The sequence below is a fragment of the Odocoileus virginianus genome, chromosome 33 (assembly GCF_023699985.2).
Source record: "Odocoileus virginianus isolate 20LAN1187 ecotype Illinois chromosome 33, Ovbor_1.2, whole genome shotgun sequence".
Lineage (NCBI taxonomy): Eukaryota > Metazoa > Chordata > Mammalia > Artiodactyla > Cervidae > Odocoileus > Odocoileus virginianus.
Genome location: NC_069706.1, coordinates 8,625,360 through 8,645,212, shown reverse-complemented (window position 1 = coordinate 8,645,212; position 19,853 = coordinate 8,625,360). Strand labels below are relative to the sequence as shown.

General features: G+C 46.8%; 1 pseudogene; it reads left to right on the top strand.

Annotated features, from left to right (window-relative positions):
* The first annotated feature begins 3,692 nt into the window (after positions 1 to 3,692).
* On the top strand, positions 3,693 to 6,375 carry LOC110147378 (zinc transporter ZIP11 pseudogene; annotated as a pseudogene).
* Positions 6,376 to 19,853: the final 13,478 nt, after the last annotated feature.

The window sequence follows — 19,853 nt, the reverse complement described above, 5'->3', positions numbered from 1 at the left end:
ATTTCCCTTTGTTTTAGCCTAAAAGGAGACGCAGAGCAGCTGGCCGTTGTCAGATGGAAATGCTAGAAAAGATACAGATTCTTGGCAGCTGACCCCTCCAGGTTCACTTCAGGCTAGACTCGTGCCCCCAGAGAACCCCTCTCTCCTTTCTTGATGTTATATTTTTCTTAACCCACCTACACCAGATGTGAACACTGAGTGCGGACTGATGATCTGCTCCATCCGGTTGTCCTGATGATAAAGTCTCCCTTTTAATGACAGCTATAGGTGACGTCAGTCATTTACTGTGAACCAGGCCCTTGTGACTCAGCTGGTAAAGAATCTGCCTGCAATGTGGGAGGCCTGGGTTCGATCCCTGGGTTGGGAAGATCCCCTGGAGAAGGGAAAGGCTACCCACTCCAGTATTCTGGCCTGGAGAATTCCATGGACTGTATAGTCCATGGGGTCTCAAAGAGTCGGACACAACTGAGTGACTTTCACACACACACACACACACACACACACACACACACAAACACACAGGCCCTGTGTTGGGTGCTTGACTCATTTTAACTCTGAACCGCTCTTGTGCTAGGTTCTTTTAATACCCATGGTACAGATAAGGAGACTGAGGCTCAGAGAGGATGTTTCAAACATGAGATGAAACAGGGCTTCAGGCCATTACCAAGTCATCTGCTCCCCTCCCTTCAAGCAGGTGCATGTTCACCTCTTTGTAACACGCTGTGTGCTCAGATGCTCAAGGGGGTGCCTTGGAGTTTCACTAGATATTGTTCTTTGGGGGCCCTTTGCATACCTTCCTGGTCTTGAATAGGAAACAGCTCTTAACACTTGGGAAGATGATCATCAAAGTAACAGTAATAGTTCCTGTATGGTGAGTAACACACGCCTGTTAACCACTGCACTGGTCCAGTCCCCAGTGGACAGATGAGGAGACTGAGGCTCTGGGAACTGGGGAGTTACTCAAGCCACGTGGGGGTAAGAATGGGAGCCAGGTTTCAGGCTGAGCCTGTTTGATTGCAAAGCCCGTGAGATTCCGCTCTAGCATTTACAGGGTGCCTTCTGTGGGGCGGCCATGAAGTCCACAGATGAAGGTAAGGCTGCATAATGATTGATTTATTGATAGTACAGCATGGCCAAATAATCTCCTGGTGCCAGTCCTTATGGGCTCCTCGTAAGTGCCTGGTGGGGGAGGGATTGAAAATGACTAAGGGTGCTGGGCAACTCTGACATAAGTGCTGGGTGGTGGAAACGATGTTGAGGGGCCGAGGAAGCCTGCACTGAAGAGCCAGTTGGCTCCAGGCTGGGAGAGAGGGTGGGGGTGGGTGGAGGGTGATGCAAACGTGTTTCCTTTACAACAAGAAATGAGCCAGTTAGCGAACACTTGGCTCAGAGGACCTGAGATGATCTGGCTCCTCCGGCACTTGCAGGATGGGGCACCTGGCTCTAAGACCCGACAGCTTCTCAGGGCCACACCCCCCCGACTCCCGGCTCTCAGGGCGCATGCGCACCACGCTGCCGGCGCCCCACCTCCCGGATCAGCTGAGGATGCGAGGGGATTCCTGGTGACCTTCCCTCCATGGCTTCCCTGCCCTGCCCCACGGCTGCAGCCTCCTCCTGCTCCTTCCTCCTTCAATCTGCCTAAGAGAACCCTTGAGGCTCCCCTCTCTTCTGCCAACCCCCAACCGCCCCCTCTCCTCTGGAGCCCCCCAGGCCCTGAGCCGTGGCTCCGTGGAGAAGCAGGTCCGTGGGCGGGGCGAGCGGGATAATTATAATCTTGGAAGATTTAAATCTCAGGCGGAGAAGCAGGGAGGCAGTTCTTCCTGCCCGGTTTGGGAGCTGGGTTTGAGTCAGAAACCGTCTCCCACAGCCCAGCCCGCTTAGAGGATGATCCCACCTTGCCGTCCACCTTGGAGCCGACCTTGAGTCAGTCCATTCTTCTATGTGTGCATTCATTCGTTTAGGAAACGCTGGTTCTGTACTCATGTACGCCTTGCCCCTAATGGAGCCTGGGCACCCAGATTGGAAGGGGTCGGGGGCATGTGGCCTGGTATTACCAGTGCGCTGCCTCTCAGACGCCACAGTTTCCAGTGTTGCCTTTTCCATTTAGTAGCAGATTTTTTTTTTTTTTTGATTGTTGAAGCCCTCCCCTGCCTTACTCTCCACATCTGAGAAATGAGTTAGAAATATCTCCTCTGTAAGGATTAAAGCACAGAGTACCACTGAGCTTTTAACATGCCTGAAGCATGTTAAAAGCATGAAAGTGAAAGTCCGCTCTGTCCTGTCCAACTCTTTGTGACCCCATGGACTATACAGTCCATGGAATTCTCCAGGCCAGGATACTGGAGTGGGTAGCCTTTCCTTTCTTCAGGGGATTTTCCCAACCCAGGGATCAAACCCAGGTCTCCCACATTTCAGGCAGAGTCTTTACCAGCTGAGCCACCAGGAAGGCCCAAGAATACTGGAGTGGGTAGCCTATCCCTTCTCCAGCGGAGCTTCCCGACCCAGGAATCAACCCAGGGTCTCCTATACTGCAGGCAGATTCTTTACCATCTGAGCTAACAGGGAAGCCCTAAAAGCATATAGAATGTCATTAATAGTTGTTGTTGCTGATATTATTTTTTAATTTTTTATTAAAGAGCTGAATAACGAGTAGTTCCTATCCTGGAGAAACTCATAGTCTAGAGTAGAGATGGCAAAGAGGCTTTATCTCATCTCACATGTCAATTCTGATGGATTGATAGAGGGTGCTTGGAATACTGTATTAAGAAAGATTTTGAGGATCGGTTGGGACCCATCAGAAGAAAAGAGCATGATTAATTACCAACATCTGCAGCTGGTTTAAAGTGATGGAGAGATGGCCTGTGTGTCTTGGGTCAGCTATCTTTGTTACTGAGTTAGTCCTGGAGAGAAGAAGGGATGGGAATGATAAGGGTAGTAAGAAATTTAGAGGGGTGTACAGTGAGACCTTTCCAGGCATTTGTAACAAATTTTGGAGGGGTCAGGGCTGCCTGAGAGCTGTTCCTGGATAGATATTCCTGATCATCCATAAGAGACGTGGATTCTTCCCGCTGCCGTGTGTCAAGAGCTTTTTGTCACAATATCCAGGTGTGAGTTCTGGTTCTGGTACTCAGAGGCTATGTGGCTTTTAGGCAAGGATGGGTTCTATTCTCAGTCTCAGCTTCCCCATCTGAAAATGGGGAAAATGACCCACCTCTCACCACCCTCCCTGGATTTTGTTGTTGTAGTTCAGATACTAAGTCATGTCTGACTCTTTGCAACCCCGTGGACTGCAGCATACCATGCTTCCCTGTCCTCCACTATCTCCTGGAGTTTGCTAAAATTCATATCCATTGAGTCGGATTTGGGTGAGGATTAAGTGAGATAATACGTGTTAAGGATTTAGAGCAGTGCTTGACACATAGTAGACACTCAAAACCCTGGTGCTTTAGCCATCAATATTTTGTCTGCCTTAAAGAACTGGGTGGTAGGGAGGAGCTTTCTTTCCTTTATAATCCATTATCAGTCAAATAGTTCTACTTTAAGTGCTGGAAACAAGGATTAGTTGAAACAGTCAAATTGTTTAAAAATAGAAGATTACTAGGAAGAAGTTGAACACTTCAAACAATGGGTGCGTTGTTCAAATAAATTATGGTAGGTTATACAGCATTATATAAAATATGATTCCGGACTTGGGAGTGGAGCCTGAGAACCGGCAGCGGCTGTGGGGCTGATGGAAGTGGAGAGGGGGCTTGAGAGGGCACCGAACTGTATCCAGCATGCTCCACGGCCACAGCCCGGTGTCCCAGGCCCTGCTGGGGACCTTCTTCACCTCGGGGTTGACGGCGGCCGGGGCGGCCCTCGTGTTCGTCTTCTCTAGCGGACAGAGGCGGATCTTAGATGGAAGCCTTGGCTTTGCTGCAGGGGTCATGCTGGCGGCTTCCTACTGGTCCCTCCTGGCCCCAGCGGTGGAGATGGCCACGGCCTCCGGCGGCTTCGGTTCCTTGGCCTTTCTCCCCGTGGCTGTCGGCTTCGCCCTCGGAGCGGCGTTCGTCTACCTGGCCGACCTCCTGATGCCTCACTGGGGTGCAGCGGAAGACCCGCAGACGGCCCTGGCACTGAACTTGGACCCTGCGCTGATGAAGTCCGACACGGAGGGTGCCAGGATGCTCTTACCCGAGAGCGAACTTTCCTTTCGGATAGGTAGAGCTGGGCTTCTTTCAGACAAGAGTGAGCACGGCAAGGCGTATCAGAGGAAGAGGGCGGTGGCCGCCGACGTCGCGGAGGGCCCGGCCGCCCCCCGGGCCGCCGCGGGGCAGCGCGGCGCAGCCCGGTGGCAGCAGCTGGCGGCGGATCGCGCTGCTCATCCTGGCCATCACCATCCACAACACCCCAGAGGGTCTTGCGGTTGGAGTTGGATTTGGGGCCGTAGGGAAGACGGCATCTGCCACCTTCGAGAGCGCCAGGAGTTTAGCCCTTGGAATTGGGATCCAGAACTTCCCGGAGGGCCTCGCTGTCAGCCTGCCCTTGCGAGGGGCTGGATTCTCCACCTGGAGAGCCTTCTGGTACGGGCAGCTCAGCGGCATGGTGGAGCCTCTGGCCGGAGTCTTCGGCGCCTTCGCGGTGGTGCTGGCCGAGCCCATTCTGCCTTACCCGCTGGCCTTTGCTGCCGGCGCCATGGTCTACGTGATTATGGATGACATCATCCCCGAGGCCCAGATCAGTGGTAACGGCAAACTGGCGTCCTGGGCCTCCATCCTGGGCTTCGTGGTGATGATGTCGTTGGACGTCGGTCTGGGCTAGTGCCGAGATGCTTCGGACCCCAGGAACGGCAGTACGAGGAGACGGCCACCGTTGGCTCCAGCAGGACCGGCCTCTTTTCTTCATATCCAAACGTTTTCCTTCTTCTCCTTTTTCATCTCATTACCTTGATTGACTCTGATTAAAATATGACACTTTTTAGATTTCTTTTGAGGGAGATAGTGGTTTTATTTGGAATTTCAAGCAGGCCCAGAACTACAGATTTTTGCTTGGCCACTACGTAGAATCTTTCTTCAATGGGATAACCAAGGACACGCAGATCAGGGAAATCTTTTGTACCTTCAGTCGCCCTCGCTAGACTCAACATAAGTTCCTCAAGGTCACCTCTAGAAGCAAGAGAGAAGTCTCCTAAGCATCTTTGCCTAGTGACTCAGAAAGGCCAGGACAGCTCTTATCCGTCCTTCCTGCTCTTTTACCACTGACCCTCTGTCCATCAAGATTGGAACAGGAGCATCATGGACAAAGCAACCCAGGGCAGAACACACCTTCCTCTTTCTCCCCCACGGGGGATGCTGCACGGAAGGAGGCGCAGACGAAGGGAAGAAAATCAGCTGGTCTTTTCTTTTTCTCTTTTTCTGACGGCAAAGATTGGCACTGTCGAAGTTAAGGGAATCAGGACAACTGTGGATGCACAGTGAGCCATGTGAACCAAGGACAGAGTGGCACTCTGATCCAAGAGCTCAGCTCTCTCTAGATTCCAAGAGCAACTCATTCTGCCAGGGTCTCCAAGTCCCCCAGATGTGTGTTTTGATAAGCTTATAGCCTTCATTTTTCTAAGAGCCTTGGGGACACCAGCAAACTGCTGGAACTCAACCCCTTCATTTACTTTCTGAGGGAGTCACTGAAGCTCATCTAAGTGAATACAAGACTGGGTCCTCCTCCTTTGACTATTTGGTAACTTGTAACCTGACCAAGACCTCCTAAGCAGTTTTACTGGATTTCGGTCAGAAAACTCAGGATGAGACAGGAAGAAGGGTAGAATAACAAGAGGTATTTTTTACATTTCCCCTTTAAAGTAAATTTTAACCAAGTCATTGTTCTAAAATGACCCCTAAAGAATGAGATTTGAATGAGACTTGAAGCCGGTCTACTCCCTGATATATACACACAACTTCTCCTGCAGGGGTGGCTTATCTTGTCTACTTCAAACATAGCTGAGGCCTGCCGTCCTCGCTGGTCCAAGGTGCACAGGGGACCTTGAGTGGGTTCTGCTGACAAGGCAGGCAACCCAAGAGCCAGGTGTTAAGGCATTGTGTGGTCAAGGCCCACCCCAGGTTGACATGTCTCATCACTTCCAAGGGTGGATACACTGTTCTGGGAATGCCCTGTGCTGGATCTATGTACCTTCTTCCAGAGCACTGATGATCAACATTGAAGACACATTCAGAAGTTTGATTGGTGGAGATTCATTGGTTTGGTGGTTGGCATATAGATGTTTTTAAAAGTCTTTGTAACAGAGTTCTACATGATGCAGACTTCTTTCTGATGGACAAGACCTCATAACTGTGATTAATACCAATAAAGGGGATATTGTTGTGGATGAAAAAAAAAATAAAATATGATTCCATTTTGATGAAAAAGTATTAATTCATTTCTGACCAGAAAAAGATTTGGAAATTTGAACAGCATAGTTATTAGTGAGTATCCCTGAGTAGATGGACTGTAGGTGTTGATGAAAAAATGAATTGATAGTTGTGCTAAAGAAGAAATAGAGAATTTTATCCATGCCAACCTGAGTACTATAACCTGGGAGAGTGTCTTTCAGAAAATTCTGAACGGTTTCACTTGTTAGAAGCCATTATGTAAGTTTACACAGTTTTATACATTTTCAAGACAAAGGACATCAAAATGGTACCCTGAAATTTTACATAAATTTCACCAAAGGTACATGGTCCAAATAAGCATGTTTAAAAGGAGCAGCTGGTCACCATGACCCCTTACAGGATTGGTAAAGGAATGTTACCCTCTAAGAAGTTACGTTGCTGGCATGTGAAGAAAGGTAACGTTGATCTTTACGGTTGAGCAGGCATTCCTACCTTGAGAAGGTCTGGTTAATATGTAATTCAGATGCACAATGCACGTTGTGGGGCCCAATAGGGGCAGGGAGCATGCTATGCTTAAATTTTCTCATCTTGCCTCAAAACATAGATTTTATTCTATCATAGGTGTACCTATTAGAGTTCTTAATGGAGCTATCCTGGGCTAAATGAGCAGGAAAGGAGCTGTTACAAGTATGTTAGGAGCCCTAGTCCTCAGGTGAATGTCTTGACTTTCAGGAGCTTGTCTGGAGCTTGAACTTGTCTGGTTGGCTTGCCCAGAGCACTGGGCAAGCTCCTGTATACCAGGAACTTGACCCTGCAACCACCATGATTCATGAGTGTAATTAAAACAACTCTGAACCCTGGAGTTGGCCAAAAATAGTCATCTTTGAGATAAATGGTTATTAGCCCAGAAGAATGTACAAAATCCTTACTGTTAACTCTCGAGTCTTAATCTTCCAATGTATGGAGTCCCCAGGTAGGCAGTTCCTCAGTCTAGTTCACTTGGGCCCTGCTCCCTGGTGGAGAGATACTTCTAGCTGAATTTCTATGACTTCCCAATCTCTTTGTAATCATGAAGGAACAAAGTCCTGCAGCCCTCGATCACCTCTTCAGACCTTTTCCCTCTTCTCTTTGGAATAAGACATTTGTCTTTCACACCCAATGAATATCAAGACCATCAGACCCTTCTCCTATGATGTAGCAGTTTTCAGCAGGAGAGGATTCTGGGGAGAGGGTTTATGGGAGAGATGGCCATTGCAGGTCATGGAGGATCCATCCTCGTGGAGGAGGAGGCTTCTGAAATGAACCTCAGAGGACAGCTATGATTTTCCAGACAGAGATGGGGGGGAGAGAGGGCAGTACAGGCCCGAAAAGGGAAAGCATGTGATTTGGGGAAAAGAGATTTTGTTGAAAACAGCTTGGTCAGCACAATTGTTGGTCTTGTTTTCTGTTCTATCAGTAATGCCCAAGCATGTTGCTTGACACTCAGTGGGCATTTAACTGAGCATTAGATAAAGTAATGAATGAAGGAAGGAAATCGATGACTATCTAGTCACAGGGATGAATGACAAGAAGATATAAAGCTCAGCTGGGTCATCATGATTTAAATTCCTGAGGTGGACTGCCATTGACTTTGGACAGCAACATGGATGCAGTTTGCCAGCTGAGTCCTAAGTGACGCCAGCTCCTAGCAGTGGAAAGAGGAGGAGGAAGGAGAGAGCCCTTCTCTTGCCATACGCAGGCTGGAGCGAGAAGTCTCCCAACCAGCTAGTCCTTCTCTCTCTCTAATACTTGCTTTTATTTATTTATTTGACTGCATTGGGCCTTAGATACAGTGCATGGTATCTTCAATTTGTGTTGTGGCATGTGGGACATTCAGTTGTGGCATGTGGGATCTAGTTCCCCAACCTGCGATTGAAGCCAGGCCCCCTGCATTGGGAGCAGGGTGGAGTTTTAGCCACTGAACCACCAAGGAATCCCCTAGTCCTTGTCTCTTTAGCAGCCTGTAGGAGGCCAGGTCCTAATGCATAAGCCCTTAGGCAACTGACTCTTGTCTCCCTCTCCAGGTTTACCTTCCTTTGTTCTTTACCTTGAACCTTTCTGAGAAAGAGAAAAGCAGCCCCTTATAGCCAAGAGCTGACCTGGTATTATTGTCCTGTGGAGCAGAAATGATTTCACAGACCACCAATGTCGGACAATGCCACCCTTGGCCGTGATGGTTCTAGACCACTCTGCAGTTAAGTCTTAACCACAAAAGTGACCAAACAGCCCCCATCCTGGCTAATATGAGTGACTGCTGTTTCTTCATCAGTTACAGTTGTAGCTTTCCTTCCCAGCTTTCTGGATAACATTAAGATACCCAATTATATATACAGTATTCCCCTACATACAGATGAGTTCCATTTCAAGAGCATGTTCATAAGTCCAGTTTGTAAGTCCAACAAAGTTAGCCTTTGACTGTGTGGATCACAACAAACTGTGGAAAATTCTTAAAGACATGGGAATACCAGACCACCTGACCTGCCTCCTGAGAAATCTGTATGCAGATCAAGAAGCAACAGTTAGAACTGGATATGGAACAACAGACTGGTTCCAAATCGGGAGAGGAGTACGTCAAGGCTGTATATTGTCACCCTGCTTATTTAACTTATATGCAGAGTACATCATGAGAAATGCTGGACTGGATGAAGCACAAGCTGGAATCAAGATTGCTGGGAGAAATATCAATAATCTCAGATATGCAGATGATACCACCTTTTGGCAGAAAGCGAAGAACTCCAGATGGTGATTGCAGCAATAAAATTAAAAGACGCTTGCTCCTCGGAAGACAAGTTATGACCAACCTAAATAGCGTATTAAAAAGCAGAGCCATTACTTTGCCAACCAAGGTCTATCTATTCAAGGCTATGGTTTTTCTAGTAGTCACATATGGATGTGAGAGTTGGACTATAAAGAAAGCCGAGCGTGGAAGAATTGCTGCTTTTGATCTGTGGTGTTGGAGAAGACTCTTGAGAGTCCCTTGGACTGCAAGGAGATCCAACCAGTCCATCCTAAAGGAAATCAGTCCTGAGCATTTATTGGAAGGACTGATGCTGAAGCTGAAGCTCCAATACTTTGGCCACCTGATGTGAAGAACTGACTCATTTGAAAAGACCCTGATGCTGGGAAAGATTGAGGGTGGGAGGAGACGGGGACAACAAAGGATGAGAGGGTTGGATGGCATCACCGACTTGATGGACATGAGTTTGAGTAAACTCCGGGAGTCGGTGATTGACAGGGAGGCCTGGTGTGCTGCAGTCCATGGGGTCACAAAGAGTTGGACACGACTGAGCGACTGAACTGAACTGAGCTAAACTGAACTGAGGTACCCAACTAACACAATCATCTGTATAGTACTGAACTGTAATAGGCTTATGATCCTTTTCACACAAATAATACATAAACGCAAACAGAAAAAATAAAACATTTAAAAATCTTACAGTGTAGTGCCTTGAAAGTACAGTAGTCCAGGACGACAGCTGGCACACAGGGGCTGGCATCGAGTGAGCAGGCAGGGAGATTTGCTGCCCGGGGGAGGGAGAGGAGCTGGGAGACGGTCGAGCTGGAGGACCACCAGCGATAGGAGATGGGGGGCGGGCTGCCGTTTCACTCATGCCTGACGTTGATGGCATGGATTCTGGTTCCTTGCTGGATTCAGTTCTACCTACCCTCTTGGAAAAATGATCCAGTGATGTCTAGGCAGTGGCTCTTTTTCTCTCATCATAGATGACATGGTAGCACCAGATTGCGTTCTGAACGACTGCTGCAAACTTCATGTACCATTGTATGTTCAGGTCCTGTGCCTCAAAAATGAACAGTGCTTAAAAAAAAAAAATGAACAGTGCTTCCTCGAATAAAGAAAATCCCCTCACCGTTTCCTGCATCGTGAATCTCCTCGGTTCTTGTTTTTCCCCTTGTCTCCCTCCATCCTTTCTCTGGGCCTCCAATTCCATCAGGTCTTCAGCACATGTGTCTTCTACATTGGCAGTGGCGTTCTTCACCACTAGCACCACCTGGGAAAGTGTTGGTGACTTGCTTCTAAACAGTAGAACATGGCATAGCACATTCTCTACCATGTGTTGTATGTTCTAACGTGTTCTAACACACGTGTAAGCTCCATGTGTTGCACAGAAACAGTATTGTAAAGTACGCAAAAGCACAACCTCTTATAGAGGATGCATGCATGTGACGATGTACACCGGACACGTGACCTAAATTACGTGAGTGGACATGCAAATGCACATTTGCATTTTTGAATGTTCACATTTTGAAGGTTCATCCACAAGGGACTTGCTATACCATATTCTATTGTTTAGAAGCAAGTCACCAACGGTTTCTCAGGTGGCGCTAGTGGCGAAGAACCCAGATGCCAATACAGGAGACATAAGAGATGTGGGTTCCATCCCTGAGTCAGGAAGATCCCCTGGAGGAGGGCATGGCAATCTGCTCCATTATTCTTGCCTGGAGAATCCCCATGGACAGAGGAGCCTGTATGTGGGCTATAGTCCTTGGGATCGCAGAATTGGACCGGGCCGTAATGACAACACACTGGTGGCCCAGTGGTGAAGAATCTGCCTGCCAATGCAGGAGACATGGGTTTGATCCCTGCGCCAGGAAGATCCCCTAGAAAAGGAGATGGCAACCCACTCTAGTATTCTTGCCTGGGAAATCCCATGGACAGAGGAGCCTGGGGTTGCAAAAGAGCCTTAGTGACTAATAAACAACAACACTTAATTTAACCTTCATTACAGCCCATGTCATGTGTCCATCCTACAGATGAGGAAACTGAGACATGGAGAGTTAGTAACTCCCTTGGTCACAGAGCTGTTAAGTAGCAGGTTTAGAAACCCAATGCAGGTGGTCTGGTGGCAGGATGTGGTATTACTAGCCACATGCGTTCGATGCCATGCTGCTTCTCAATGTTAAAATGTTTATTGCATGTGTCTTTTTACCAGTCCTATTCCTATTAATGTACTGTTATATTTCTCTGCCAAGCCTTTCATTAAAAAAATCAAGAGCTCGTTTGTCTGGATTATTGAATATTTTAGCTTTTACTGCCATGTTTGAAAGAAATATTTCAAAAGATTGAAAGCAATGCCTGTCTGAAAAATGTGTGCGTAAGATTAGCTATTTGAGAATGGATTCTCTCTCTCTTTGTATGTATGTGTCAGATCTTTCTTCATATATTTACATATTATATTTCTTTTCAGGCCTGGTATAGCTTCCCTGTTTATCATGTCTTTCCCACTAGACTGAGAGTGTCCTGTGTCAGTTACAATAGGCTAGGTTTTGCAGCAGAAACAAATGACTCCCAAAGTTCAGCAGCCTCCCGCTGAAAAGGTTTATTTCCTCTCCCATTGCCTGTCCATTGTAGGCTGGCAGTGGCTCTGCTCCAGGTCATCTTCACTCCGGGACCTGGCAGATGGAAGGAACTGTGTGAAACAGTGCCAGTCTCATGGCGGAGGGACAGAAAAGACATAGTGAATAATGTGTTGGCTGTTAAATCTGCTGGGAAGTGACACGTGTCAATTCCATCTGCATATGGGGTGGCCAAAACTAGCCACAGAGTTATTACTGAGTTTGATAGGATGGGAATGTAAACATTTTCTTGTGAGAAATGATCCTGAATCTTTGCCAGATAGTGTTAAAATCCACTGTGTAAATCTTTTTGTTTGTTTGTTTGTTTTTTAAAAAGAGCTTTTATTTATCTTTTGGGCCACACTGCTTGGCACATGGGATTTTAATTCCCCAACCAGGGATCAAACGCATGTCCCCTCCAGTGGAGGCATGAAATCTTAACCACTGAACCACCAGGGAAGCCCTTCCTGTGTGTAAATCTTATGCAATTAATTTCATGAACAATAACAATACTTACAGCAGTAAAGTACTGGGTGCAGTTCCAAGTTCTTTACATAAATTAAGCCACTGAACCCTCATAACAACCCTGTGAGGAAGGGAATATTATTATTCCCATTTTACAGATGGGGAAAGTGAGGCACTGAACAGTTAAAAGTCCCATGCCCAAGGTCACAGAGCTGGGTGCACCCTTCAGTGTGGGGCAGGGAATTCCCTTCAGGCTGGGAGCTGAGTGGAGAACCGGGAAGGAGGCTTGGGACAGAATTTCCAGGTCCAGCTGAGAAAACGTGGGGCTCCTTCCTCCTCTGGCTGCTTCTCAGTGATCTCCTTTTGCCCCAGGCTCCATGGGGCCCCATCCCTTCCCGTGGCTCATTTTCAGCTCCCCAGCTGAAATTCTGTGTTTAGGGCCTGCTGAACACTGTAAAAATGTCAATTAAGTTGATTTAAAAATGCTCCCAGTCTAATTAACAACAAAACTGAGTGTCGGTGCAGGCAGGCAGGGCTAAGAATAAATAATATGAATATTAAAAGGTTTCTGGTGTTGTTAATTATCAATAATAAATTATATCCCACCTCCACCCTCTCTTTGGCTGCCAGTGATCCCAGGAAGAGTTATTACTAGAAGTGTGACATGTGGCTTATTCATCCACCATGGAGAAGAAATGCAGGCACTGAAGACTCAGGCCCCAGGAATCACAGCTCTTGTGACCTCTAGTCCGATGAATTTAAATCGTTAGCGGTCCTGCAGGAGACCATCCTCACAGTGTGGACCATAAGCCAGCTCTCACCCCAGGCAGGTGCCCTTTCAATGTCTGGTGAATGAATAAATGAGCTAAATTAGTTTCGAGCTCATAGCCGTACCTCTGAGCATGAGTCCGGGCCCTGCTCCGTCCTGGCTGTGTGAACCTGAACGAGTCACTTAACTTCTCTGTGTCTGTTTCTTCTGCTGTGAAATAGAGTTGATAATAGGAGCTACTTCACATGTCATGAAGATGAAGGCAGAGTCTGCATGTGAAAGCTCCAGGCACATAGTAAGTGCTCAGTGAATATTAGCCAGCATCATCATCTTCATTGTCGTCATCATTTAAAACCATTTTTTTGCTTATTTACTTTGTTGCATCATGTGGGAATCTTTCATGGCTGTGTGTGGACCCAGTAGCTGTGATGTGGCCCGAGTTGCTCAACCAGGGATCCAACGTCCGTCTCCTGCATTACCAGGTGTATTCTCAACCACTGGACCACCTGGGAAGTTCCCATCATCGCCATTTAAATTGTAATTGCAACTCTGTGCTGGAGGAACTTAAAGGTTTCTTGATTCATCCTCTTGAAGGAATAAAAAGGATGCAGCCAATAAAAATGTTTACAAAGACATTTTAACAAAAGGAAAAAATGCTTATGTTAAGTTTAAAGAAGCAGACTGCAGAATTTTATATGCTTTGTTATTGCAGTGATTTTAAACACAGACAGAAACAGGGTAGAGTTACATCCAAACATTACTGGTGATGTTTTTCTGGGTAGTGGGTCTAGGTGCTTATTTTATTTTCTTCAGTATATTTTATGTAGCTTTATTATTTTTTTTTTTTACAGTAAGAGTGTTCTGTTTATTATGAAAATTTCCCAATATACTTAAGAATAAACTAGTATTATGGACATCTATAGACCCGCCACTGAGATTTAGTAATTGTTAACATTTTGCCATATTTACTTAATCTTTTTTGTTTGTTTGTTTTGGATGAAATATTTTATTTTGATTCTTTCTTTCTTTATTTTTTCATTTATTTTTATTAGTTCGAGGCTAATTACTTCACAACATTGCAGTGGGTTTTGTCATACATTGACATGAATCATTTTATCCCTAAATATTTCTGTGGATCTCTAAAATATTTTCCTACCTAACCACAATACCCTGATCACATCTGACAAAATTAGGGACAATTTTTTCACGTTGGCTAATACAGACCTACTTTATTTCATTGTACTTCACGTCACTGTGCTTTGCAGATATTGTTTTTTACAAACTGAAGGTTGGTGGTTACACTGAATCTAGCAAGTCTATTTTTGTTTATTTATGTTTGGCTGTGCGGGGTCTTCATTGCTGGGCGGGCTTTTCTCTAGTTGCAGAAGGCGGGGGCTGCTTTCTAGTTGCGGTGCGCGGGTTCCTCATCTCGTGACTTCTCTTTTCGGAGCACGGGCTCCAGGTGCAGGCTTCAGTAGTTGCAGCACATGGGTTCAGTACCTGTGGCTCCCAGACCCTAGAGCACAGGATCAATGATTGTGGTGCACAGACTTAGTTGCTCTGAGGCATGTGAGATCTTCCTGGATCAGGGATCGAACCTGTGTCTCTTGCATTGGCAGGCGTGTTCTTTACCACTTAGCCTGCAAGTCTATTGACATCATTTCTCCAACAGTTTTTGCTCTCTGCATGTCTCTATGTCACATTGTGATAATTCTCACAATATTTCAAACTTTTTCATTATCTTTATATTTGTTATGGTGATCTGTGTTCCTCGATCTTTGATGTTACTACCTCTATGAACTGTTGAAGGCTCGGATAATGGCTAGGGTATTTCAGCAATGAAGTAATTTTTAGTTCAGATATGTACGTTGTTTTTGTTAGACATCATGCTATTGCATAATTAATAGACTACAGTATAGTGTAAATATACCTCTTATATGTACTGGGAAAGCGAAAAATTAGAGTGACTCTATTTCAATGGAACTGAACTAGCAATATCTCTGAGGTCTGCCTGTACATAATCCATATGCACATTCTACCAATTGGTCTTCAAAAAAAGTTTTTAATAGATTTGCTTAAATCAGGGTCCTTAAATTAAGGACCATACATTACATTTGCATATCATGTCCCTTATTTCTCTGTAAATGAAGAGTAACATAGCCCGGCCTTTATATCCATCACATTGACTTGTTGAGCCAGACCAAGTCACTTATTCTGTTGAAGGTCCAACTTCTGTGTTTGCTTTTTCTTTGTGGCTGCATTGCTTTTGTAATGAAAACAATGTGATAAAAAATTACTCCCCTCTGTAGTTTCTAGCCACACTCCCAACTGTGTTGTAAGCAATAACTACCCCGTGCCAGGCATGGTGTGTGTGCGCCATGTGCTCACTCAGTCATGTACAACTCTTTGCGACCCCATTGATTGTAGTCCACCAAGCTCCTCTGCCCATGGAATTCTCCAGGCAAGAACACTGGAGTGGGTTGCCATTCCCTTCTCTAGAGGATCTTCTCAACCCAGGGATCGAACCTGGGTTTCCTGCATTGCAGGCAAGTTCTTTACCATCTGAGCCACCAGGGAAGCCCCACCAAGCATGGTACTCAGCACTTTATTTATGCTATCTTATTTTAATTATCATAATAAACTCATGACACAAGTACTCTTTATCAAGCCCTTTATATAAATGATGAAAATGAGGCACACAAGTGAAATAACTTGCCAAGGCTCAATCATCGAGTAGACCAGCTCTCAAGGCAGTGAGCTGAACTGCCCTGCAGCATTGAAAGAACTGAAAGAGATGCTGCAAACGAAGAAGGAAGGTAGGGAGACCAGCCCTTCCTCCCCTGGGGGTGCTACATGACAACCAGCAGGCAGATTTCCCATGATGCTCAGGGGGAGGTCTGCAGGAAGGGATGGGGTAGTGTCTGCAGTGATTAAATCTGTTCTGGGCATCTCTCGGGTTTCCTTCTGCTTCCTTTTCTCCCATTCTTGGAATGGAAGGGCCCTGGGAAGCTTGTGCTTGAGAGTGAGTCCCCAGGTCTGCTATTTATAGGCAAGGTGACATCAGACCCAGAAAGCAGCCCTCAAGGGAGCCTCCAAGCTGCCAGGGTAAATGACCTGTGGGATTCACTAGCTATTGAATTCCTGGGTCTTCATTCATGAGCGTTCTGGAAAAGTCAGGCAAAGGACACAGCGCATTTGAGGAAAGAACACTGGAAAGGGACGTTCACACACCTAGGTCCTTAGCAATGTTTGCTTCTGTCATGGGCAGGCTGTGTGTCTTTGCCTGTGGCATTCCGGCTTCCGTGAGCCCAAGTGCCCTGCATTATATGTGATTTAAAGCTGTCAGTTGGCTCTCCATTGTGAGGTTGTTATAAGAATTATGTGAAGGTAAGAGTGGGAGTGGGCTTCCCAGGTGGCTCAGTGGGCAGAGAATCCTCCTGCAATGCAGGAGACCTGGGTTCGATCCCTGAGTTGGGAAGGAGGGCATGGCAACCCACTCCAGTATTCTTGCCTGGAGAATGCCATGGACAGTGGAGGCTGGAGGCCTACAGTCCATAGAGTCAGGAAGAGTCAGACATGATTGAAGCAACTGAGCATGCGTGCGCGCCCGCGCCTGCACACACACACACACACACACACGAGTGGGAGTGACTATGGAGCTATAAGAACTCCTCTCTAGGATGTTCTGCAGTTGCAAATTCAGATGTGCAAATGGGCTAGGTGGGCAGCATGTGGTTCCCGGGAGAGCTGTCATGTTCCAACAGGACCACATAGCCATGGCTGATTGATTAGCCAACACCTTGGCAATGGACCTAGGCTTCCCCAGCATGTTTGGGCTTAGGAAGGAAGGGGGGGTCAGTCATTCTTTCCTGAGGGTTTAGGTCCAAACTGGGAACAGAGAGCATTGACATGAATGCTCTCTCATTATGAGGAATACAGTTCAGTGAGGAAGGTGAATACAGTGAGCAAGTGGCAGGGAGAGAGACACGTGAGATCCAGGTTCCAGCTGTTCCTGGGATCTGACTGCATCCCTGAGGTTTGCCTGTTCAAATCATGTTTGGCTTCTCTGAGCCAACCATTCCTCCTTTTTTTTTGGTTTAATGGCTTTTGAGATTATTTCAAAGGAGAAAGCTAGAATGTACTATGAGCTTGGAGACCACCTCCTAGTCCCTTCATCTCATTTTGTAGCTAACATTCAGCATCGTAACCACCTTGCTCAGGTAACTGAGCAAGTGAGTGGCAAAACCTGCACAAGAGTCCAGGTCTCCTGAATCCCATCCCAGGGCCTCCCCCACCTCTCCAAGCTGCCTCTTTTCTATCTGGGCAGCGCATCATAATGGCATGTGTTAAAAAACAGTAGCTCTAACTATTTACTGAGTATATACTAAGTTCTTCCCTGTATTCAGTGATGCTCATGCAATATATCAATAGTGCATGCATGCTAAGTCACTCCAGTCGTGTCTGACTCCTTGAAACCCTATGGACTGTAGCCCACCAGGCTCCTCTGTCCATGGGATTCTCCAGGCAAGAATACTGGAGTGGGTTGCCATGTCCTCCTCCAGGGAATCTTCCCAACCTAGGGATCAAACTCACATCTCTTATATCTCCTGCATTGGCAGGCGGGTTCTTTACCACTAGTGCCACCTGGGAAGCCCATCTTAATAGTAACCCAGTGAAGAAGCTATTATTTTTCTCATTTTGTATAGTGGGACACTGAAGTTTAGCAAGGTTAAGCCACTTACCTGAAGACATACCTGTAGTAAGTCACAGAGCCAGGATTCAAACTCAAGTCCTCATGCTTAATCATGGTGCCCTGCCCTGACTTTGGCTTCCTGCTCTGCTGAAAGTGACAGTGACTGCACAGTCCTTTGAGCCAGTCTCCTGCTGAGACTATGACTGTGCCTGAGCAGTCCCAAGAGATCCATCATTTCCTCTATGCTGCAGTCACTGGCATGGGCGTTCTCGGACTTGTATTATTTACCCAAGAATTTCCAAGGCTGCTTTCTTTGGGAAACAAATATATCTGCAAATATGAATGTAAAATTGGTTTTGTTTACCCAGAAGTGGAGAGAGCTCCAGGTGTTCTTGGGGAATATTGGTGCAAACAGGAGGGCATGCAGTCGTGTCTGACTCTTTGCGACCCTGTGGACTGTAGCCCACCAGGCTCCTCTGTCCTTGGGATTCTCAAGCAAGAATACTGGAGTAGGTTGCCACGTCCTCCTCCAGGGGATCTTCCCGACCCAGGGATCGAACCTGTGTCTCTTACGTCTCCTGCATTGGCAGGTGGGTTCTTTACCACTAGCAACATCTGGTGCAAACATGTGTGTGCAAAAGAGGCCCAGGTTTTGCTCATCAACCCTGTGGTAGAGAAGGGAATTCTGGACGTCTCCCCACTAAGGTGGCTTTGGCTTGTCAACAAAAGGATATCCTGTGGTGAACAGGGATGGCCACTAAGGTACCTTTCAGGTTCATAGAGATGACAAAGGGAAATCTGTCTCAAAGTGTCAACTCCTTTTTCTAAAAAATTATTTACTTAGTTATATTTTTGGTTGCACTGGTTCTTTGTTGCTGCTCGAGAGCTTTCTCTAGTTGCGGCAAGCAGGGGCTACTCTCTGTTGCAGTGCTCAGACTTCTCATTGCAGTGACTCCTCTAGTTGCAGAGCATGAACTCTAGGCACATGGGCTTCAGTAGTTGTGGTGCACAGGGCTAGTTGCTCTCCACGGCATGTGGGATCTTCCCGGACCAGGGATAGAACCTGTGTCCCCTGCATTGGTAGGCAGATTCTTAACCACTGGGCCACCAGGGAAGTCCCTTGGAGCGTCAACTTCTGATCTTCAAGAACTACTTGGGAGGCTTGTTCAAAGTGCAGTGTATCAGTTATCTATTGCTGCGTAACACACTGCCCCAGATCTCAGTGGCTTAAAACAACAGCATCTAGTTTGCTGAGGAATCTGCAGTGAGGGCAGGATTCGGCAGTCATGGCTTGTCTTTGCACTTTCAAGATGACTCATGTGCCCAGCTTGGCACTGTATGCCCGTTGACAGAAAACCCTGCCAGGGTCGCGGGCTGTGGGCCCTGGTTCCTCGCTGCGTCAGGTTCTCTCTGTATGCTTGGGCTTCCTCATAGCATGGTGGCTGGGCTTCCAGAGTGAACGTCCCAAGAGAACAAGACGAAATTATGTTGCGTTTTTATCTAGCCTCAGAAGTCTCTCCTGTGCTGTCCTGTTGATCCAGGGAGTAAACAAGGCTCATTTAGTTTCAATGGCTCATAAGCTCAACCTCTTGATGGGGAAGTGACAGGAGTAGTCACCTCCAGGGAGGGAAGCCAGCTGGCTGGAGGCAGAAAAAAGAGGGAGAAGAGAAAGGGACAGTAGAGAGAGACTGGTGCGAGAAGGCAGAGAACGTCACACTGCAGGGCCTGAGTTGCTTTTGGCATGCAAGTAGATTACCTTTTTAAAAAAAATGTTATCTACTTTTAATTGGAGGATAATTGCTTTACAATATTGTGTTGGTTTCTGCCATATAGCAACATGAATCAGCCACAGATATTCATATGTCCCCTCCCCCTGGAACCTCCCTCCCACCTCCCACCCTGTCTACCCCTCTAGGTTTTCACGGAGGACCGAGTTTGAGCTTTTTGCATCACACAGCAAATCCCCACCTTCTGTCCCTTTTACATGCGGTCGTGTATGTTTCCATGCTACTCTCTCAATCCATCCCACCCTCTCTTCCCCGCACCGCGCCCACCAGTCTGTTCTCTACGTATACGTCTCCATTGCTGCCCTCCAAATGGGTTCATCAATACCGTCTTTCTAGCTTCCACATATGTGCGGTAATATACGATATTTGTTTTTCTCTTTCTG